Here is a 24,626-nt window from a genome sequence, read left to right on the forward strand (position 1 = left end):
TGTAGGCAGCAACCCGACCGGTTACCTTGCTGGATGATTGGTAACCTATCTTCTGTCGTCCTTCCTGCCATAGGGTGATCAAACACTGACTCAAAGTGTATCCTGAACTGGGTGTAGGTGGTGGTGGCTTGAGTATTTCATACCGCTGTTGCCCAGTTCAGAGCAGCGTCTGTGAGCAGTGACACAAGATATGTAACCCTTCTCACATCTGAGTAATAAACATGAGGCAGCCTCGAGAACACCAACTTGCACTAGGGCAAAAACCCTTGGTACTTATCAGGCGAGCTGTGGCGAGTCTGGGGTCTGTTGCTGGTGTCATCACAGTGGCGATGAGAGATGACGCAGGTGGTGGGTCAAACCAGGATGTGTCCTCCACCACGGCCATCTCTCCCTGCTGCAGCATCTGCAGAATCATACCGAAGGAGATGGACATTTGCCGGAGGATTTGGTAGTGAGAGCCGAGCAATTCCCTCTGGGCAGTGATGGTGGTTCAGAGTTTCTTGATCTCCGCTGGATCCATTTGAAGAGGCGGAATCTTCTGTCACAGGTGCCAAGCCGGAAGACAAGTGGTAGGATCCAAGTGCGGCATTGTGGGTAATGAACCGAAGAGGCAAAGATGGGAATCATGGTTGGGGTCAGGTGTGGGTCAAGCAACTGAGGAGCAAATGTCATCCTTTGGGTGAATCCTTGTTTGTCATTAAAGTTCAGAGTAGTGGTCAAAGCCGAGGGTGTCTGGATTGGGGGCAGGAAAGCTGGGCGGGGGTGAAGTGGTAACAAATGCAAGATGAGGAGTGGGAGTTAGGTTGCGAACACAGAGGGGTCTGTTGTCTAATTGAGATTCCACAATATCTGAGTGGTGATGTGCCATCCTTTATACTCGACCCTACTGATTCACATCAGGTGCGTCCAACCGGAGTGTGGTCTAGGGTGTGACACTACCGTAATGGGTGTATTGTAAATACGTATGCAAACGGCCAGAAGTTTCATTTTATTCTTTCCTCCTGTCCCGAGTGTGTACAATGGGGGCCTCCAAAAGCTTGAAAACCTCAATACAACTCTTAGCGGTGGATCACTCAGCTTGTATGTTGATGAAGAATGCAGTGAGCTGTGAGAACTAATGTGAATTGCAGGACACAATGATCATCAACACTTCAAACGAACTTTGCGGCTCCAGGTCCCTCCCAGGGCCACGCCTGCCTGAGGGTTGATCTGCTATCAATCAGGCGGAAACCGCCCACGGCTGGGAGTGTCGAAGGCTGAAGCCTCTGTCCCCCTAAGCGCAGACCCAGCGGCAGGCTAAACCAGGTCTGTCCACACACTACCGACCCCTCACCCCTGGCGGGGGAGGGGGGGTGGGAGCGCCCGCGCACTGAAACCCCCCTCTCTCAGCCTGTCCTTGATGCCAACTCCCCGGATCTCACTTGCAGACACCCCCGTGGCCTCAACGGTGACAGCGTGGCAGCCCGTGGTCTCAGCGCCACAGCGCCGCACACGTTCTGCTCTGCCCATCCGGGTGCCCGCGGAAGATGTAGACCAAGACGAAGGTGGAGGGTGGAGAGAGGCATGGCAGTGAGATTTCCCCGAACCCCCCTCGGGGTGGGGCAGGCCAAGGGCCCGCCAGTGCCGCCGCCAACTGAGTTTTTCCTGGGAGGAGCAGCAGGAGCAGCAGTGGCAGCAGGGGGGCTCTGTACTCCCCTCTCTCTCTCTCTCGCTCTCTGTCTGCCTCCTTCCAACCAATTCCAAACGCGACCTCAGATCAGATGAGGCGACCCGCTGAATTTAAGGATATGACTAAGCGGAAGAACAGTATCTAACAAGGATTGCTCCAGTAGTGTCAAGCGAAGAGGGAAGGGCCCCGTGCAGACGGGGTGGGCAAGGGATATCTAGCATAGGGAAGACCAGTCGACTGAGGCGTCGGCTGGGAGCCTGAGCCCTCCTGATCGGAGCTGAGCCCGTGGACGTTGTGAGGCCGTTAGCGGCCCGCTTTGCACAGAGGCGCAGTCTTCCTGGAGTCGGTTTGCTTGGGAATGCAGCCCAAAGTGGGTGGTAAACTCCATCCAAGGCTAAGTACCGGCACGAGGCTGATAGTCGACAAGTATCATAAGGGAAATTTGAAAAGAACAAGGAGGAGTGTGGTGGCGCAGTGGGCTTGGCTGGGTCCTGCTCTCTGGTGGGTCTGTGGTTCAAGTCCTGCTTGGGGTGCCTTGCAACAGACTGGCGTCCTGTCCTGGGTGTGTCCCCTCCCTCTCTGGCCCTGCAATTTGTGTTCCCAGGCTAGGCTCCGGTTCACCGTGACCCCACCGGGACAAGCAGTTTTAGCCAGTGTGTGTGTTTCAAAACAAAATATGAGACAAAATTTTTTTTGTCAACTATCTGTGATTCAGCAAAATGACAGAATTAGTTTCAAGGGCATTGTATATAATATTTCAACATAAAACCACTGACTAAAAAATACACTACCAGCATTAGAACTTTCTTCTGAAGACAAAAAGGCCACATGATTTAATGCAATATAAAATACTTTGATCTACTCAAAACTATTTTTTATAATAATAATGATGACAACGGTGATGCAAATCAGACTACAGAAAGCAAAGGTACCGTAATTATACCTTAAAGAAAACCTTTGATGCCTGACTGATAATTTCAGACGTATTTAATACTTCTTTGAATAGCTCCTCTAGGGGGTGCGGTGGTGCAGCGGGTTTAGCCAGGTCCTGCTTTTTGGGGGGTCCGGGGTTTGAGTCCTACTTGGGCTGCCTTGCAATGGACTGGCGTCCCATCTTGGGTGTGTCCCCTCCCCCTCCAGCCTTACGCCTTCTGTTGCCGGGTTAGGCTCTGGTTCGCCACAGCCTCGCTTGGGACAAGCGATTTTGGACAATGTGTGTGTGTGTGTGTGGCTCCTCTATAAAATGTTTATAATGCTGTGTAAAAGATAACATTGCTTTATATCAGATAATTCCGAAAGAAAAAAAAACCTTTCGCTGAATATTTTATTGGGGAGGCCTGGTGGCACATAAGGTGGCACTGGTGACTCACACCTCCTGCCCTGAGGTTTTAGATGTGGTTTTAAACCTGACTCAGTCTGTGTGAAGTTTCCAGGGTCTGACTGACAGCTCTGTTTTCTCCAAGAAGTCGAAAGACATTAATTTCAGGTGAATTAATGACTGTAAATTGCTCTAAGTGTCCGCATGTGTGAGTGAATATGTGCGATTGCCTTGTGATGGAGTAACTGGACTGCGATGGACACTGCTTTGCCTTGTACCGTATGCTTCAAGGATGGGTTCTAATCCACTGGGATCCTACAGCGGCAAGGCAATCATTACAAAGCTCAGAAGCATTGTCAAGAAATGTATGTGTTTTCATCTCTCTTCTGAACAGCAGCAGTGGTTTAACATTTAGGATGAGTGATATGTTTTCCTCATTTCTGAGTTTTTAATTTCTTTGACTGTAGAAGTAAAGTGAACTAGAGGAAAGGGGTACATTGCTTTCATTCTGACAATAAAATTTTTCCAGTAGTTGTGCTTTTATTATTTACGAAACTTTGCTCACATTATCCATTCTTGCCATTATCTGCTAATTTTGTTGTTCCTTTATAACAACAAACAAAATTTCAGTGGAGTGATGCCATGATACATTGAGGCAGCAGATCAGGCCACCACTGCTGAAGAGCAGTGGAAACACTGAAAAGAGTTTTTTAGAGTGTGTGCCCTGATCAAATTCTGGAAAGGAACAAAAAAGACTTGTGCCAAGGCTATGTGGCAGAGAACATGCCATTTCGCTCTGTGTCAGCAGATGTAGGTACTGAGGAACAACTTGGCATCAGAGTGTCTTTGTTAGCTCCAGCAGTAAAGCTTCGCCAGGTGATCTGGGAGAAAAAAGGCTACCATCTGCCCACCTCAACAGACTCAAATCAGAGTTTTTTGAAAGCCACTGAGACACTGAGCCTTTAACAGCCGTTTCACACTCTCTGACATTACACTGGTGATAGATCTCACACAAATGGAAGTAAAACACATGATGAAGAAGGCATCTGGGAAGGGAGAAAATGTGAATACATGCAATGTATACTAAGTGCATGTTTATTACAGATCAGAAAAGGACCTGTAAAGAAGCCTTTCAAGATGACACACCATCTAGACAAAATGCTGCAAATTCAGTTGACAAACTGAATTTAGATGATGTGCTGAGCCCTTCAGCCAGTTTATTTCAAATGTCAAAACCAGTAGCATTGACCATATATATAGCAAATACCCTATTCTGAAATTAAATTTATGTTTCACTAACTGCGCCATCCGGTATAAAAAGGATTTGGGCTACAGAAATGGAACAGCTGTCCGATTCTGGGATTCTTCCTACATCCTCAGCCAACACACTGCCACGCCACTGGAGAGCATAAATCTCTCATCAAATGCTGGCTGAATGTTCTCCCAGATGTTAAAAATAGCACGCAAATGCACAATATTACTTATCACTTGCAGAGTCACTTCAGGAGGAACTTAAAGGAAATGTCACTGACACAGACAGCTGGCTAACATTCACAGCAAATCTCTTCTAAAAATGGCCAGATTAGTTGTGCAGCGATTGTGCTCTGCATGGTGTCACAACAACCAGTCAGATGAAGAGCTGAAGGGGAACGAAAGGGAGACAGCAAGAGAGAGAGAGTGGGAGGCACATACAGAATTCCTTTTCATTTCCTACATTGTGTAATCCACCCTAAGCAGCTTCAGACTTTTTTCACCTCATTGTGGGGACAGTTTTTCATCCTGAGTGCATCTCTGATTAATAACAGGATCTGCTCAGATTTATTTTGCTTTTCAGTATAGGGAATGTTCAAACACAAAGACAGCATTCTGGATGTCTTCACCATATGTCCTTTCTTATACAAAGAAATGGGAACAAACTGAGATTCATGAATCAATCATAAATAAATCAATAATGATGCCTGAAAAGGTGACATTTTCCATTCATACTTGGGTTTACAGCACATGAAGAGTGCTGGGTTTTCAGAGACCAAGTGGAAGTTAAGAGGAACAAGATCACGGATGCCTATCAAGAATTTTGGGAAAGGGATCCGATCGGCAACTTGGAAACACTAATCATGAATGTCATCTTGGAACAAGTGGAAATCATTTTCAGATACAGGGACGCTGTCAAAGTTTACATATGAATTACCAAGTTACGACAGCATTGACTGTTTAGGCCAGCACCACACGTAAACATAGTTCTTCTAAATATTTAATAACACCTTAGGTAAATGAACATATACATGATGGTTTTTTTGAAGATGGGGGGGGGGAACAAGACACAAAACTTTGTGTGTGGTAGATCAAAGTGTAGCAAAGCAGTTTAGAATTTTCATTTTTGTGTTTAACATTATCTAACTTTGGGGGGGTAAGAGATCTGCAATGTAGGGAAGATGTGGCAAGCACAGTCCACGTGACTGAGCTATTTGCCAAAAACATCAATATGCATCTTAAACCTTTGATGAAACTAAATACCGAACTTATTAAAAATATAAGTTTATGATGCTCATTTCTTCCGAAAAAGAATTTGCCACTGCTGAACATAAACAAAGAAGTTTTCCAACAATATCTGGTATTACTCTACTGTAGGTAAGGTCTATAGAGGGGTCACAGTAATATTTGCATGTAATACACACACACACACACACACACACACACACACACACACATTTTCAGAACCGCTTGTCCCAGACGGGGTTGCGGGGAACCGGATCCTACCCGGCAACACAGGGCGTAAGGCCGGAGGGGGAGGGGACACACCCAGGACGGGATGCCAGTCTGTCGCAAAGCACCCCAAGCGGGACTCGAACCCCAGACCCACTAGAGAGCAGGACCCGGTCCAACCCACTGCGCCACCGCGCCCCCTGCATGTAAAACATGGCATTTAATTTCTTCCAACAGATTTTACAATACCAGATCAAAATCAGCTAACATTTCAGGATTTGGTGATTTCTTACAAGAATATCATGCAAGATGGATTGACAGCAAATATATATCCACAGCTCCCAGGCTACTGCATGTACTTCTACTCGACGTCAGGAGTGCTACCACTCTTCTGACCTTCTGCCAGCTTCTGAGTGCTCCTTTATTTGCTCTTTATCAATGAACTGTCCAAGCACCTCTGTCGTTAATCATGCGTGTGATACATCACTTTGTTTTTAACCCTTACTTGAATGAGACAGCAGTGGCGTCACTAGGGTCGGTGTCACCCAGTGTGGTAACTCATGGTGTCACCCCCCCATGGACCTCGTTCTGTACCAGACCATACAGAATCCTTAGTAATGTTTTTTGTACTGTTACTTGTAAATCGTAATTCCCGTATATCACTGAATGTAATGGCAATAGTAGTGACATGAACAACTATGAAATTAAAATTACACCTTTAAATTACAATGTCATACGCACAGCCTAAATGTATCTAAATTTTTCCATAGTTTCATCTGGTTAACGTGAAAATTTGGTAAGAAAACAGTAGAATTTCAAGTAAAAGCGTTTAAGAACTACATCAAAATCATGTTTATTTTAACATTACTGATATAGGTTCAGAAATACGAATTACCACAATACTGTAGCTAAAACACCAGAAAATGTGACAAAATCACCGACTATAAAAAAAGCAGTGGCAACGAAAACAACAGCGTGTGCTTGTAGCGTGTGCAGACGAAACCATGTGATTTGAAGCATCATTGTAATTGGGTAGTAATGACAGCTCTGAGCAGAGAGCGTAAGAAGGTTCAAAAAGTAAATGAGCATAGAGTTTTACCCTTGAAGGTATATTGATAAGGGGGGGTGCGGTGGTGCAGTGGGTTGGACCAGGTCCTGCTCTTTGGTGGGTGTGGGGTTCAAGTCCTGCTGGAGGTGCCTTGTGACAGACTGGCGTCCTGTCCTGGGTGTCTCCCCTCCAGCCTTATACCTGAGTTGCCGGGTTAGGCTCCTGCGACCCCATATGGGACAAGCAGTTCAGACAGTGTGTGTGTGGGTATACTGATATATGTTATGAGGGCTTTATTACAAAATTCTTTTTCTTCTTATAACTAAGTACAGGGATATATATATATATATATATATATATATATATATATATATATATTTTTTTTTAAGAAAAAATAATACATTTCTGCTGAACACTGCACAAAAATTTTATAGAAAGTCATTTCGCTGCCCCCCCCAGTGATTCCACTATGAGATGGCATGACTTACCTTTATCTCGTTAAATGGCCATGTCTAGGGCAGTCATGTATAAGTCCACATTATGAAAACAAATTGCAGTTGTGTTGCTGCTTTTTCACTTCCAACTGTTCAGTCAAATTATACCCACATCATGCTTCCATAACTACCAGACTTCTTTCTTTCAGCGATTATGGTAAAACTGGCAGAGGGTTCTGTTCTTTACGCTGCATTTAGTTGGTCAATACTTCCAACATTGCTGTTTGTAGTCTTCACCTTAAAACCTAGTGAAGTGAACTGCTAGGACATGTTTGTGACTATAGATCAGAATCTTTTGTTTACTGCCCTAGTGTAAAAACACAAGTTAAAATAAATACCTGTAATCTGGCAGTTTGCCATATTTTTGATTCAGAACAACAGTGGATTTCCAGTCCAAAATGTACCTATATCCTCTATTTGTCTTCACGCAAGGCTGCAGTGAATAAAGGTTGGACTGTTTATCCATTCAAATCTTATAGAAAAGAGGAATTTCTGTTACATGTCAAACTCTACACGGCTGCAATGTAGCAACTGACAATATATCTGACAGAGAGCGTGACTGAGTCAAATAGCTTTGCAAGAGCAGAATTAAATTTTGAGCAAACCAGACAAATGTATTAGTAAGGCTGAATTTATTCAGGATTTGTAAGGTCAAAGAGAACAGTTGATCTGAGGAAAACCTGGAGTAAACTCTTCAGCTTAATTTTGCTGAAAGAGTTGTAAGCCACACAGCCAGACATTTACTTTCAAAAGTACATGTTGAAAAATAGTCATTTCTGCTTGTATGCTTTAAACTCAAACAATCCTCCACAACAAAATTATTCTGTAACTAATGTTAATGTTTTGCATTCTATTTTGGAAGTTTTGTCAAAGTCTGCTACATACAACAACCTTCTCTGAGCAATTCATTTACTTTAGGTTATTCTTTAAACCATACATTTTACATGCCATGTTTTTGTAAATTTTATGTCTGAAATTACTTATAATTGCCTATTTCAATTAGCTCACGAATAACATTGCTCCAGAAAATATATTAGAACATACCAGTGACGATCAGACCACTTCTTTCGTCTTCTGTCAAAATATCTGGTGTCACAATTACAGATAATGAAAATAAAAGAGTCATTTTATGCATGTGGTTGGTGGAATTATGAAATCAGCTGCTGTGGGTACCAGCTCTAAGGCAGTGCCAAGGATTGAAGCTCAGAGCTCTGACATGTTCTGTCTCTCTGAAAGAGGCAGTTAGGGGGGCATCATCCTTCAAAGCAACTCCAGTAGCTACCTAGATATCTGAAAACCTAGCTGAAGTGTACTTTAATTTGCATGCATGATTTAGACTGCAGTTGAAATCCGCATTATATGTGGTGATTCAGACATGATGCGAGCGGGACATGATGCGAGACACCACCAGCATCATGAATTCATCTTGTTTATCCAAAAAAAAAAAAAAATATCTAATGATCAAAACACATGCAATGAAATATGGATGCAGAAACCATTTTGGAGATGTCGTACAAGTTTAATATACTGTGCCAAAGTATTGGAGCATACTTAAAACAGTTATGTTTCGACAGGTCTGCATTGTATGTAATTTATTCCTGTAAAACACACACACACTTTCAGAACCACTTGTCCCATACGGGGTCGCGAGGAACCAGAGCCTACCCGGTAACACAGGGCGGAAGGCCGGAGGGGGAGGGGACACACCCAGGACGGGACGCCAGTCCATCACAAGGCACCCAAGCGGGACTCGAACCCCAGACCCACCAGAGAGCAGGACTGTGGTCCAACCCACTGCGCCACCGCACCACCCTCCTGTAAAACAATTATGCTTTTTAGATTTTGAAGAAAGATGTATCTATGCTTATGTTCTGGAAAAATGGCCTTCGTGAATAATCGTACTCTAATGTATTGATATAATATTATAAGGCACAATTCAAAAAGGAAGATCTGCAGGGCTTGGTGTTGAACCACTCAACGCTGGACCTCTGCTTTGACAAGCTCTCCAATTCCAGAAACAGGAAAGCATTATGCATTCTCCTCTGGCCACTAGAAATAATCTGTCTGGGAAGATGTGCAGAGTTAAGCTTTATAACAAATGTAACATCTGGCATTGAGACCAAGAATTTCAATTTTTACAGTTTTCATCAGACCATAAGCATCTTCTCCTATTTGGTTTGTGAGTATCCCACAAGCTTTCTGGTAACCTATAGGTGTGACTGCATGTGTGTTTTATTCAGAAGTGGTTTTATCTTTGACATCCTCCAATAGACTGCATTGCACACTATTGCAAATCTACTGCTGTTCCACGGTGGTGCAATGGTAAAGGCTATGGTGAATCATTTTTGTACCCTCCATAACCTTGAAGATCACTCCAGTAGTTGCCCTGCGCCAAATTTTTATTTGACAACATTTACCCTACCTAACCTAATACTGCCCTAAGGACAATTTCTCCTATCGTTACCATGGAACACGTTTAACTGTCAGGGTGTCCAAATGCAGAAAAAATTCACAATTCTACATTATTCTGTCCATTTCAATTTGAAGAACACAATTCAGGAGATGTACTTCTGAATTTTTCCTGTATGCTTTTCTATTGGCACTTCCAGCGACCTTTTCTGAGGTTTTTTTTTTTTCTTTTTTTTTTCTAAATTTATAATCTTCATGATGATTTTTGTCTGGAAATGTTACAACCTAGTGTATAACTGCTGATGTACAGGTGTATTTATTATTTTAAATAATTAGAAACACTTTAAGCTACAGAAGTACACTGCAGTTAAATAAATATGTGATAACCAATTATACCAGTGTTTGTCTATGTTACTTCATTTAGCAGACACTTTTGTCCAAAGCAGCTTCCAAGGGGCTCTATGTAGCATTATCAGCCCACACACCTTATTCACCAGGGTGACTTACACTGTTAGATACACTACTTACAATAGGTCACTCATCTATAAATCAGTGCAACACACTTTCTTTGTCACTCACACACTATGGGTGAACCTGAACAGCATGTCTTTGGACTGCAGGAGGAAACCAGAGGAAAGCCACACAGACATGGGGAGAACATGCCAACTCCACACAGACAGAGTGGGGGATCAAACCCATGTCCTCTCACACTACCTAGGTGCTGTGAGACAGCAGCACTTCTTGCTGTGCCAGTGTGTTGCCCATGCTGGCTTGTCAAGATTAGGTATGTCTTGTCCTGTGGATCAGTGAATATTTGAGTAATTAATTAGCAGGTTCCTGCTTTTAATTAATTAAGAAAATGCTTTACTTTTTCTTTTTTTGAGTATTTCCTGTTTTTGAGTGAGAAGAATCATAATTATTAAATAATTAAATTAAATTAAATTATTTTAAATAGCTACAAATTATTCAGATATGCAGCGCTTCTGTGAAAGCAGGAAATTGCTGAATGACTGATCATTGCACATACAAATGAACTTGAAGGGCAAAAAACCTTCACAATAATCAAAGTACCTTAACCTTTTGTTCACATACTTAAATGTATTATTATTATTTACAGTAATAATAGTGAATCACAGTTGGGTAATTTTACTGGAGGAATTTAGGGTAAGTGCCTTGATCAAGGGTACTACAGCAGGAACAGAAATTCAAACCCTGAGCCCTCCAGCTGCAAGGTAACAGCCCTGACCACCACACCACCTGCTAGTATGTACAAGTCCACAGCTACCCAAGGGTGGTGTTGTGCCCTTGTTTAAAAGAAAAAAAGTAATGCATTATATGTGTTAAATCTCTTAGAACTTCATTGCAGGCAAAAAGTATTACAGAAGTATCGTCTTACACTCTAGTCATTTTCTTAATTTAATCAACATATGGTAAAAGCAAGATTATATATGTAAGTTGAGGCTGACTGAACATCCCCATTTTTCCTGGTATTGAACTTCTCAAAAGAGCTTTTGCTGAGAAGTGTTTCTGTGAGGCTGAAATAATAAATAGTTTCAATATATAGCAATATCTGTTTATAGCACTGCAAGGAACAAGAAGGAAGAACTAAACACAAATCATCTTAGTTTTTATAGTTACTCTCCAGAACAGGTGAACCCTGTGCAATTCTACTCACATCAGATTAAAAATGTTGATTGAGAACTTCACATCCTTTTCTCACAAAAGCAAATTAGTGCTCATTAAATAAGAAATCTATGCTCTTGACAAAAGGGTAAGTAAATATGTTTGATTTAAAAAAAAAAAAGTTTACCTGTAAAGCGGTACAATGTTATTAAATTAATGTTATTAGAATAATAATTTAAAAACTGACTCAATATAATATATGACAAAAATGCGTTTTAAAGTATAGTATGAAGTCATAACTAAAATTGAACAAAGTACTTGTCTGTGTGCTACCCTGTGATGGACTGACGTTCCATCCACGGTGTACTCTCCCCACCCTTGCACCCAGTGCGTCCGGGATAGACTCTAGATCATTGCAACCTTGCTCAGAACAACTGGTTACTGAAACTGGATGGATAGCATGACTAGTCTGTACACTGGCAGAAGTAATGGCATGTATCTGCCTTTCTGAACATTAAGATGCGCATACGTAGAATTGTTTCGTCCCTGATGATTTAAAGCATGAAAGTTTTTCAGTCGAGTACAGATCACTCGTTTTTATGTCTCATTTGGGGAGTTTCATGTTGTGCTGCATTACATGCATGGGCACAACAAGCAGGAATGCCAGTTTGCTAAAGGGTAAAGAAGGTGAAATCTTTCTCCAGTAATAATGTATTTAAATCAATGGGGAAACATCAATTATCATGGATTTGTGTGTGTGTGTGTGTGTGTGTGTGTGTGTGTGTGTGTGTGTGTGTGTGTTTGTGTGTGTGTGTGAGTGCCTATGTGTTAGCACATGCGTGTGTCCTTGAACGCTGCAACTAAGTGATTTGATATAAGAAGTATTTAACGGTACATTTTAATTAACACATCAATTACAGATATTTAAGTACCACACTTCAGACACAACTGCTTGTAAATTGAGTGTAAATATGATTAAATGCCTGTCGAATCTCTACTATCCTCACAATCTCCAATTAACACTTTAGCTACTACGACAGTGTGCTTCTCTGTAGTTTAAATGCTACCAGAGGAAAAGGGAAGAAACCCAAGCAAGGATATCAACTAAAAAATGTCATGGTTTCACAACAGAGATTTATTGTATGTGTCAATGTACAGGGAAAAGTCTGAATTTTTCCTTTTACTCTGTTGTACTGACTGCAGAAAGGAATTCTACATAAAATCCAATATTAATGTATTACAACACGGCAAAACATGCCCATTCAATGATGAAATCACAATTAAAGACACTAAAATATTTTTAAACATGTACATTCCGGAATATACTTAGACTGCCAATTTGACCACATAACCCTGCGGAACCAAGATCTGAGAAACACTGTGTTTGAAAGAAAAGCAGATGCCGCCTTGACTTTCAAAGCAGACCATTTTTGTGATACCTTGTGGCATCTTTCCCAATTATAACACAAAAGTAAACAAGGCAACCGTGTTGAGCCTCTAAACCTTTCATAGCTTTCAGCTGCCGGACAGTTATAAGGCACGTCCACTGAAAGGCGAAATCCACTTGTCAGTATTTGAAAAGGTACAAAGAACCCAATCAGAGCACAACAAATGAAATAACTGCACCGCATAAGAAAAGAGAGCTGGAAACAAGCGAAACGACATAAAACAATTTATAAAAAGTGAATATCTTGAAAATATTTTACTTTAAGAAAAAAGACTCTTCTCACGCCATCCATTGATTTTAATAACTGTTCAGGGTTAAATACATAACCCTAAATCCAGGCTAAATCCAGAACATGATGCCAGTCCATCACAGGATAGTCACAGGAACGGTACGGGCAATTCAAATTCGCCATTTCTCGAGAAACACGTCCTTGGAATCCGAAGGCGTGAGAGAAATCTGAAAACACACATACACACAGAGAACATACAAAATCCACAGAAAAAGAATCAAACTCAGAACCCTAGAGCTGCAACAGTACCCTCTGCACCGAAAATAGCGTCACTGGTCCATATTTAACCCTGGAAGCAGAAAGCAGTGCCCTCTTTAATTTGTCTGATGGAACACACTTTACAACCTGTTTTCATTAACTATGCTTTGTGTATCAGCAATGGAACCTTAAGGATTAGAAATACTAAGATTCCAAAACTTCTGATTTTCCCGTCATGCAGCGAAACAGTAATCTGATCTATGAATAAGCGTCACTTAACTAATATGCAACACAAGGAAGAGCAAGTGGTGTCGTTCCTTAGTGAAAGGTTTCTGTTAAAGGTTTCTGCTGAGGAGGAGCCCTGCTGCTAAACCATTTAGTCAGGCTCTCAGCCTCAATTTCCTCAAGTATACAACTGTATAAATAGACAAGGTATATGCTAATTAAAAAAAGTGTCTGCTGAGGAACTAAAAGTAAATCCTTTCAAAACAATATGAGTGTGATGGAGCGCGAGCGGTGCAATTTCAGCACCAGGAACAGCGCCGAAGTTCTTCAGCACCGTGGGAGCACTGCCACAGCAGGTGCTGTCCAAAATGCCTGGAGCGGTTTCCACTCTCCAGGGCAGAGCAAACTGCAATGGGCCGGCCAGGGAGAAACACGCTCCGTCGGAATCGGAACACACAGGTGAGCGCACTCGCTTAAGTGGTCTTTCTTGTGCTAAGAAAGACACGGCCGACAAGCCAAGCAGAGAAGACCGGCTGTGGTAGAGATGAAAACGCGTCCGGCCAGAAAGCAAACAACAGTGGGGGATCGCTTTGTTGCAATTTTCATTTCTTGCCCCTTGTTCTCCAGGGGGCTTTGCAGTATTTTCTCCCACTGATTACTGGATTTGGCATTTTTGTTTTGGTTCCACATTGTGCTCACAGCACATCAGTCATGGCCTAAACATGGCCCTTTTTCCCCTGTTCTGCTTCTTTGTAAACAGAACCCTACAGATACCAGTCTCTGTTTCTCACAACAGGTCAAACTGCTGCCAGAAAACATACAGAGTGTGTTATATGCACAAATTCATGCTGCTTTACTTAATAGTAAAGTATATGTATATGAAATGGAGTTAAAAATAGCATGTCTATTCATGTTATATTTTAATTCATTCATCTATTCACTCATTCATTACTAATAAGCCCTTGCTCAATTCAGGGTTCTTTGGACAGAAGCATTTAGATAATTTTTGCCAGTGGGTGTTTGTGTTATCAAGGAATAAAATTGATGAGATCACTGCTTATGTCTTTCACTCTACAAAGCATATCAACACTATACTGTTAAAAACACTGTGCAGTGTTAATAAGGAATGTCTGAGGCTAAAAAGGGGGATGTGGGGGCGCTGCAGGTTTGGCTGGGACCTGATGTGTGAAAGGTCGGGGGTTCGAATCCTGCTTGGGGTGCCCTGTGCCAGGTTGGCGACCCCTCCTGGGTGTGTCCTCTCCAGTATTGCACCCTGCGCTGCTGGATTAGGCTCTGGTTCACTGAAACAAACGGTTGTGAACATTGTGTGTGATGCTGAGAACCTTCCAGATTAAGACTTAATTTTAAAATAGATTAAAGCTGTAAGATTTCAATAATGGAGTCAGCAGTTAAACTTCTAGTTTATCTCCAAAAGTTAATTTTAAGAGGTAATGTAGTGGTCAGAGCTGCCACCTTGCACTGAAAGGATCAAGGTTTAAGCGCCAGTCCAGCGATAGTATCCTTGACCAAGGTACTTAGGATAAATTGATACAGTAAAAATGACCAAACTTTATAACTGGCTAAACAACCTCAAGTTGCTTTGGGGGAAAGTGTCATTTAAAGGAAATAATGATAGAATGATGGAATGTGCTGTTTTAGTTGTGATCTATATTTACAATAGTTATTGTGTTATGAAGTAGGTTGTGGATATGTAGTCTAATGATATCTGTTGTGGAGGCTGAATTGATGGCATAACATTCAAAAATGCTGTTTCACTGAGTAATAAACCCATTTGACAAAAAAGGGGTATATAATTTCACAAGCCATTAAAGTGGTTTTCACTGGATTTAAAAGTGTGCCAGAAGCCGACTGACCCGAGCGGGGTTGCGGCGAGCCAGAGCCAAACTCGGTAATACAGGGCGCAAGGCTGGAGGGGGCGGGGACACACCCTGGACAGACCCCAGTACTTTATTCTTTTTTGACAAATACTTTCTTTAAATATCTTTATATTATTTACCAGCAATACAATGGTTTACAAAACAAAATACTGGTAAACAATGCAAGCAATCTTATAATTTCATAAAATACTGACATCCTAACATTCATGTTTAATTAACCACAAATGTGCTTCAGTGAATGCATTTTTTAATTTGATAGTCATTAATGATGCTGTTTGCAGTACTGCATATTTTTAAACCTTCTTGATGATACTGACCACAAAAAAAAAAAAAAAAAAGAATAAGAGAGAGCAGCATTCTGATGATGGTTAACGATACAGTTACACTGTGCTTTTTTTGTGTTGCATTCTTCTACTTGTTAAGAATAATTGTTCCAGAGAATAGTAATAATAAAAAAAAAAAACAGAATATTATGTAACACAGCAATAAATTTGGAAAATTATTCTGCCATGAATAGGGAAATTGGTTTGTTGCTAAGGAAACATGGCCAACTATTTCGATTTATATTGCTCTACACACAGGCATTTTTCACAACAATGAATTTGTGCTATTCTGCCTCTTGTTGCTGTCAACTCAATCCCGTGTTCTGTTTACAACTCCAAATTGAGGTTTTCTGGGTAACCTTGCAGATGATTTATATTTAAAATAAACCCAAATTATTTAAGGATACGGTGAAAGGTTTTGAAACAGCATTAGCTCCAGAGGATGTGGGAGTCATTTTCTGAGCTGCAGAGGGCACCGCGCTCCAGACTTAAACCCTAAAAGTAATATGTGATTTATACAGAAATAAAACCTTATCACAGCAAAAACAACTGACTTCTCCTGGAACACATAAAGCGTGAAAGAGCACATATATAACAAGAAAGAATGGCCTTTGTGGCTTTTCCATGATAGCTGACTTCACCACCAGTGATCGACAGACATGCTTTGACAGAATTTAGGAGGCAGGAAAGAGTTGTGAGATTTCACTGTGTGCAATGTATTAAGAACACGACATTTATTTCACGTGTCTCGGTGAAACAGCCATAAAATGCATTTTGTTTCACAGCAAGATAGCCACAAGGTGGGGAGGATGGTTACAGAGAATTTTTTTTTTTTTCTTCATTTCAGTCACCTTCACTTGATTGCCAGCATTCTTAAAGTCCAATAAAGAAAAACATATGTTTCTAAATACTTAACAAACTTTTAATGTTACATCTAAAGGAAAGTGTACAAGGCAGTAGTTAATACAATGCAAATGTGTGAGTCAGCGGATACATTCCAACAGCACCCTACTGTACTGTGGCGGCTTCACTCCAATGCTTTATGTACGCATGTGATCACAGGCTCAATTTAAGGCTTCCACATCCACCAACACAAATCTTACACTGAATCCAATCATGTCCGTGGCAGATTAAATACAGTTGCACTGCTAAGAGTGCAGCTACAGCTTTTTCAGGGCAATGCAGAAATAGTTTCGTCATTAAAAGTATCAGCAAAAGTGTTCTATATTAAGTTTACCCTATTGACACCTGGGGAAAAAGCATCTCTGATGAGATCTTGCCAGATGTTCTCTCAGATTTTACTATGTTGTTGGTCAAGCTTAAGCAAAAACAATGCGGAAAGTAAATGAGTAGCTCAGGCACAGAGGTACTGTATAGGGTAGGGGAGGGCATTGTGACTATGTTCTTTTTTACTCATGTGTGAAGGCATTCATCTACCAACACTGTTCACCACAATTTGCATAATCACAAACTCTTACTATTAAAAAATTTGTAATTTCTAAATAGCGTTTGGTAGAAAATGGACGTCAAACACACTGTAACAAGTAATTACAGAAACAGGTTAACAAGTAGTATCCCAGGTTTATTCATGCAGTATTCTGTGGGAAGGAGCAAAGGAAGAAGAACTGGATCCTTTTCATCAAGCTTTCATCAAGCTTTAGAATTTTATCCCTACCGGATTTCAGAACAACTGCAGTACATTTTTATGTAGTTATCACAGGCACGATTTGTTACCGATGCAGTAGAAATTCCACTATTCCACTTATTATTTGTCAAGAACTCATATGTCTCATCACTGAGCCATTCATATTCATTTTTTTTATTTCCTCCCACCTTTACTAATCAGAATAGATTTCATCTGTTCCTTTCATATTCACTTAACCCAGCCATACTTTTGATTTCACTGATAGAAATATTCTATGAATTATGTGGTTGAGGCACAATTAACCGCAAAAGATGCCTGAAACATCTGAGATATTCAAATCTCTTAGCAAGTGAAAATGAGAAACATATGGCCCTGGCTAGGGAATGCATGAAATTGAAGAAAAAGATATGATACGCAAAAAGTGTCGAACTTGTTTAGTATTATGTCTCTAGGAAAAAATATGCTTTATATGTGTTTTATGTTACTGCTAATTATTTACTGTTACATGACCATATATTATGTGATATTGCTTTACATTTCAAATGTTAAAATAAGCATTTACAGTTTTTAAACGAATTACCTGAATCTTGGCCATTTAAATGAAAGCTTTCATTTTTATTCTGAAAAAAATTAGCAATTATTTTCTTCTAAAATGAAGACACTAAAATAGAAATATTACAATAACAACAGTGGGGCTCAAGAGCTTCAAGTCCCGAAAGATAATGAGGATTCCTGCAGAAGAACAGCAGTCTGAACACGTCGACATGCATACTAATCAGACTGTTTGGTGTTAAAATGGAAACAAACTGAATGGCGCTTAGCATTGGATCAACTTCTGCACACATGAAAAATTATTTCCAAATCAAATCAAAACCAACTGAAGTACTGACAGAAACATGGAGACTCTCCAGCTAATCTCCAAGGATTGCCAAGGACAAAACAGAGGACCAGCGACTGCTAGCGTGTCAGTCCAGATAACCTCTTTTTTAATATAAATAAAATAATTTAATGCCTGAACCCCATCTTTAATCGAATTTTAAATGCAGTACAGATTAAGACATATAAACGGTGTTTGCTAATATTTATTTATCTCACACACAGTGTCTGAAACCGCTTGTCCCAATTGGGGTCACGGCGAACTGGAGCTTAACCCGGCAACACAGGGCACAAGGCTGGAGGTGGAGGAGGACGCACCCAGGACAGGACGGCAGTCTGTCGCCAAGCACCCCAAGCAGGACTCAAACCCCAAACCCACCAGAGAGCAGGACCTGGCCAAACCTGCTGCGCCACCACATTAATTAATTAATTTATTATTTATTTATTTATTATTCTCACATCCGTTGACACTTTTACTCAAATCTATCAACAGTGTTACTCAACCAAAAAAATTCAGGGCAAATAGATGACCTTAACTCCTGTGCCACAATGAATACCAAACAAATCTTTACACACTTTTATCTTTTTTGTGACTTGTTCACTTTTGAAATTGTTATATTGGTTTCCAGATGTGTGCGATATGAAGCAATACATTTTTCATGATGGCCTAATCGCTGTTACCAGGCAATATGGCTTGCCTACCAGAAGCATAGAGCTAGGGACAATAAAAACAGAGAGAGGAAATAAAATTAGCAAGTAAGTGGCTGACGTGTGTGATGACTTTTACAGCAGTAAACATAATAAAACAGCAAAGGTCAATGGTAAAATATATACATTTTTTTTTCCCCATCATTGAACTAAGTCACATTTGAACTAAGTCAGTGCCTGTAAAGAAGTCTGTTAACACACATTCTCTACTTCTCACCACAAAGGATAAAATAGAGAAGCCATACAAAGCCCATACAATAAACAGTTAGAAACAATGAAATACTTCACGATTTCAAAATTAAAAAAAAAAAAAAAAAAAAAAAAACCATTACATGCTACTCCCAAAACACAATGGGGTCCCTCTGCTCCGCTCCACCTCTGTTCCTTTTCCTTCACATTTTGTTGTGTGTATGTCACCTAAGCCGGTTTTCAGGGGCATAGCAGGCTCTACTTCTATTGTATAAAATCTGCAGGACCCATTTCGCGGACAAGTCGATGTAAAACACAAAATGGTCATTTGAGTATAGCTAGCAATAAACCTGAAAATGGCAGGCTATATCTGCAGTTTGAGGTATTCTGTTCTTAAGAGACAATTCCACAGCAGGCTCCCCAGTGGCTTCTCCAGTAAAGCAGTTTTTTTTTTTTACAAGCCAAATTGTCTAAATGTGATGGTGGCTCGAATCACTCCGACACATTGGACACCAGAATTTCTGCTGGTTGGAGAGGGCTTAAATCAGTCAGAACAGTCACAACATAAGTGCCTTTTCCAGTTCGAAGGCTTCCAGAAGGTATAAATGCACTACTCTCACTAGTCCTTGCTTTCCATATTATATTTAAGTGACCTAGAGTGTGGTAAACCATTTAATTGTAAAGCACTGTCAGCAAGTCCCCCACCACTGACACAGTCTAACAACCATGTTGGTAAGGTGGCAATACTAAATCAAGTAAGATATCAGCGTTGCCACATACTGCTCTTATTTTTATTTTTCCGCAAATATTAATATTTTTAATAGTCATACTTGTTTCCTCCATAAAATTTACAGAGAAATACTGTAGCAGCAGTGTAGGTGGAGCCTTACCATCACCCCCTGCTGCTGTGGAACTTCTTGGATTTTATGGATATTTGAGGGTTATTTGTATGTGTCACATTAACATTTTTTGTAATTAATTATTGCACTGCAGACAACAGACACTTGGAGGGCTGTCTGGTATGAATCTTGGTGGTGTTTTTTTTTTATTTATTTTGACTCAAACTGTGAATGCCTCTACTGCTGCAATCCATGTTCCTCTTCAGCTCTTCAGTACATCTGCTTGGGATGCCATGAATGATTGATGAATGATCTTAAGGACAGTTGCATAACTGTGTGTGTTCTGGGAATAAAGAGCTAACATGAAGAAGTTCCCTGAGTCATCTGCTTCCATGATATGTTTGCACAAAAATCTTGTTCGACATAATGGAGGCTGTGTAGCAGTGAAAGATACAGGCTCATACCCTATATTTCACAATTTCAAATACCGAAAATGTCTTTGTTGTAATTGTCTTTAGCAAGGTGCCCAGTTCACTTCAGCTGCTCCTTTCAAATATCTGATAAACTAGTAAAATTTCATGCTGGATAAAAAAGTACAGAATAAGCAACATAAGAAAAAAATAAATACTGTAAATGTAAGTGCATGTAAAGTAAAGGAAGAAATAGGAAAACAACAACTTGTTGAAACATCTACTATACGTGACATGAAACAGGGTAGATTTTTCGTTACAGAGTTCTGAAGATTATTACTCAGAGTTCTGAGTATATTTGTATTGACACAGTGAGTCCAATATAGTTTATCTCATTGTTTAAAAAAAACAATAAAAATCATACATCCTGAAGGCTGTAGGTCACCTTGAAAGTTTATTAATTCTAAGTACTGCACATTGCTCTTGTTGTACCTTGTGTATATGTTAATGTTAATAAATGAATAACGATCTAATGACAGCTGAATGCTTATTATAATTATCATTATAATTTAGTTTAAAATACAATTAAGATTTCTAATATGTGGTGAAAATAAGTTCAATATTGGTGGAAAATGGGAGATCTAATCTTTACTGGCAAGCTTTGCACTATCAGCTGGTGTTTATGTGAGTAGCGCTTGGAGAAATTGTTCCATAGGTCACAATGCTACTACATGATGAATCACTCTTTTAAAATGCATCACTATCAAGATACTGGCAAAAAACAATACATCCTTCTTTTCTAAATGTAAAACTATCGGTACCAGTAATGAAAGCCTATGAATCACTCTTTTAAATGATACACTACTGGTAAGATTTTGTTAAAAATATCATTTAATTATTTATTTTTCAAAACATGTTTATAACAAAATTTAGTAGGTTATATTTTACACAGTACAGAAAAAAGTCAGCTTATTCATGAGTTAGGTCCTATATATCGAAATGCAAAAATGAATGAAAAATTAGCGTAAAGACTTGAACTTGTTTATTTTATATTCACACAAACACACGGGGTCATGGGGAACTGGAGCCTAACCCGGCAACACAGGGCGTAAGGCTGAAGGGGGAGGGGACACATGCAGGACGGGATGCCAGTCCGTCGCAAGGCACCCCAAGAGGGACCCACTGGAGAGCAGAAACCGGTCCAACCCACTGCACCACTGCGCTACCACGCCCCCCTCTTTTATATTCAGTGAAGGACAATGTGTTTCAAAGCCAATCCTGGAAACATGAGGTAGTTTGCTGGGTAAACCCTGTGTCACAGAACTTTCATTTTTTTGCTTTTCTTAACTTGAAACAGTGTTAAAATCAAGGCTACTACAAAAATTCTGAGTGACTGCTCTGAACCGATAACCAGGGGTCAGAGTTGTGTTCTCAGGAATCAGTTATATGGAGTTCACTGCATCTTTGTTTGTGTTGTATGTGGTGTTAAGTAAAGTTATGCGGAAATATAAAAATGTAAAAGTCAAAAATGCTGTCATTCTGAAGAATAAGTCTGTTTTATGAAAAGGGGTATACATTTTGAGCATATCGATTTAGCTATCGCAGCTGTTTTTTGTTGTGAGACCCAGTTTACAACAACTTGTTATAAAGGGCAATACAAGTGGGATGAATTGATATTCATGAGAGTGAAATTTACATTTACATTTATTCACTTAGCAGACGCTTTTCTCCAAAGCGACATACATCTCATAGAAAATACAATGTGTGCATTACATTAAGAGAAGCAGAGACATAGATGCAAACGTGTGATTTGTAACTGCAGTTAGTTTGTTTCTTTCCACCATATGAGCCAATGTTCATCACATGAGTACCAATATAAAACTTTATCCAAATATCGACGATTCCTTCTTAGTAATTTATATATATATATATATATATATATATATATATATATATATATATATTATACAGTAATGACCCGCGGTACTGTGAGTTTGGATGGGAAAATGGGTCTACTGTACACAGTTGCATTGTGGGAAAAAATGAGAATAAAATGTGCAACCACTGGGGGAACATACGGGGAAAATAAAGGGGTGACTGTGTTAGCCAGTCTAGAAAAATAAGTGTGGGGTTACTAAGCAGGCTAAGAAGTTTGGCTTGAGATGGAGGTCCTGGAGGAAAAAGAGAGCATTATTTCCCTGTGTGGCACTACATATATATATGCATTTACATAATATTGCAGAAGTAGCTGTGGGAAGGTTTATCTATTGTTTAATAGGCATGATCTCAAAGTTATAGTGCATGAACATACCCTTGAAACTTCATAATTAATTAATAGAACCTTTAGGTGATGTCTGCTAGTATCTCCACAGATATACTGGCAAAAATGACCACAGAATGCTCAAAAATCCTGACAGAATGAGTAAAGGCTCATTACATAATGGGTACACTTCTTCATTTATTTGTCTGTGAAATTTCTGTTATGATGTACTTCATTCTGTAAGGGATGAAAGCATTGCCAAAAGGAGAAAAAAGAATAGGTAGTGTCATGACCCACAGGGACAATATCCCTAGGGACCAGAGGAGGCGCCACTCAGTGCCACGAGCCCAGACCTCTACACCTGTTGACAATCTGGTGACTGTCAAGTATAAAAGTATCAACTAAGGCTACATTGTAGATTCTTAATCAGTGTTCTGTTGTGATTCCCTAGTGAACTTTTGTGACCTGTTTCTCAAGTCTTGTGCTGTAAGTGTTTATGTTCCAGTCCCGAGTGCCTGTCCCGTCTCCTCCTGCCTTTTGTGTTTTAGTCCAGTATTTTGTCACACCTCCATATTCAAGTTCTATTCACAGATTCGTGTTTCACTTGTCATCTTTGTGAAAATGCACTGTCTCTTTGTCCTGTGTCCATTGTTTCACCTCTACACTGTACTTTATAGTTTAAACTGTGCACTTATACACTTTGTGTCACATCCACACCCACAACTCAAACGACAACACCCGACTCTGTTCCAGCACCTGATTAACCGCTCACCCTTTAAAAGACCCTCCTCAGATCCCATACCTTTGCGGAATCTCATCAGAGACAACTGCCCTTCCTTGTGACTCCTTGCTCGTACGCATCTCCAGTTCTCAGTTCACGTTCTCTGGTTGTTGACCCTTCACTTTGTTTCTCGACCATATCCATGGATCTTCGTTCTGACCCTGATCGCCGATCGACCGACCACCTGCCTGTCCCTGACATCGAGAACTTGCCTGATCCTCTGAATCCAGACGAACAACCCCGCACTTGGGTCCTTCCATCCCGGTTCACCGTGACACTTTGCACATGGGATCGATATACTTTTCATCAGTGTTCAGACGTTACAGCAATATCGTGTCGGACTAACGCCTGGACGTAACAGGTTGGCTATTTAACTACATCTATACCACTATCAAGGTATATGCAATACCTGAATCAATAACAAAAAAATCTTAACAGATTTTGTGTGAACAGGCTTCAAGGTGTTATGACCCCAAGAGGCGAAAGCCTCAAGGTCCACTGAGATCCATGTAAGTAAGCCAATACACCTGCTTTCAATGAACCTGATCAGTTCCCAGCCCTATAGAGGGATTGAAGTCATTTCACTAGTTTGCACTTTCTCCAGCCCTTCACTTGCAATTAACCAGAGACTCCTGTTTGCTGACCTGTTTCTCACGTTACTGTTCTACTGTGTTTTTGTTCTCGCCCTGAGCTCCTGTCTGGTCTACGTCAGTCTTTTGTGCTCCTGCCCAGGACCTGTGTACCACCCTGTCTTCATCACACCTCATTCTATTAGCTCTGTTCAGGCAGCGCTATTTCGCTTATTGTGTAATATCCCATGTGTCTCTTTTAGCTCTGTCTCTATAGTATTATCCATGCACTTTAATTCCTGGTTAGCACTGCGCACTTGTATTTACACTCTGCTATTGAGATCATTGCACTTTACATCTGTCTCCAGGCAGTACAGAAAAACACGTCTGTTTTCATTTTACATCCGGACGTTACACCAGGAGGTACTACAGCTTCAAACTGCCTTGGCTGTACTGAAGAGTTGCAACAACATTATTCCATGGAAAATTTCATTTACATCTTTTTTTTTTTTTTTTTTTCCCCTCCCCCACCAAATAGTAGTGGAAAAAGTCTCAAGCACTGCTCTAAAATCACCCACAAGTGCTCAAGTGGGCTGAGATCTTCTGACCATGAGATGGCCTTGGTATACGATTTACATTTTTGTCATATTCTTCAATCCATTTATTTACCACTGGTGTCCTGTGCATTACATCCTTCATTCTGGA

The 24,626-nt window shown here is 40.5% G+C and overlaps 1 protein-coding gene and 1 pseudogene across 3 annotated transcripts in view; one reads left to right on the forward strand and one right to left on the reverse strand.

The window, feature by feature from the left end:
* The window catches only part of lsamp (limbic system associated membrane protein), a 796,753-nt gene that overhangs the window by 155,097 nt on the left and 617,030 nt on the right, over positions 1 to 24,626 (reverse strand). The window lies entirely within an intron of this gene.
* LOC114911713 (uncharacterized) lies at positions 1,054 to 1,207 on the forward strand (annotated as a pseudogene).

Source organism: Scleropages formosus, chromosome 10, assembly GCF_900964775.1.
Source record: "Scleropages formosus chromosome 10, fSclFor1.1, whole genome shotgun sequence".
Lineage (NCBI taxonomy): Eukaryota > Metazoa > Chordata > Actinopteri > Osteoglossiformes > Osteoglossidae > Scleropages > Scleropages formosus.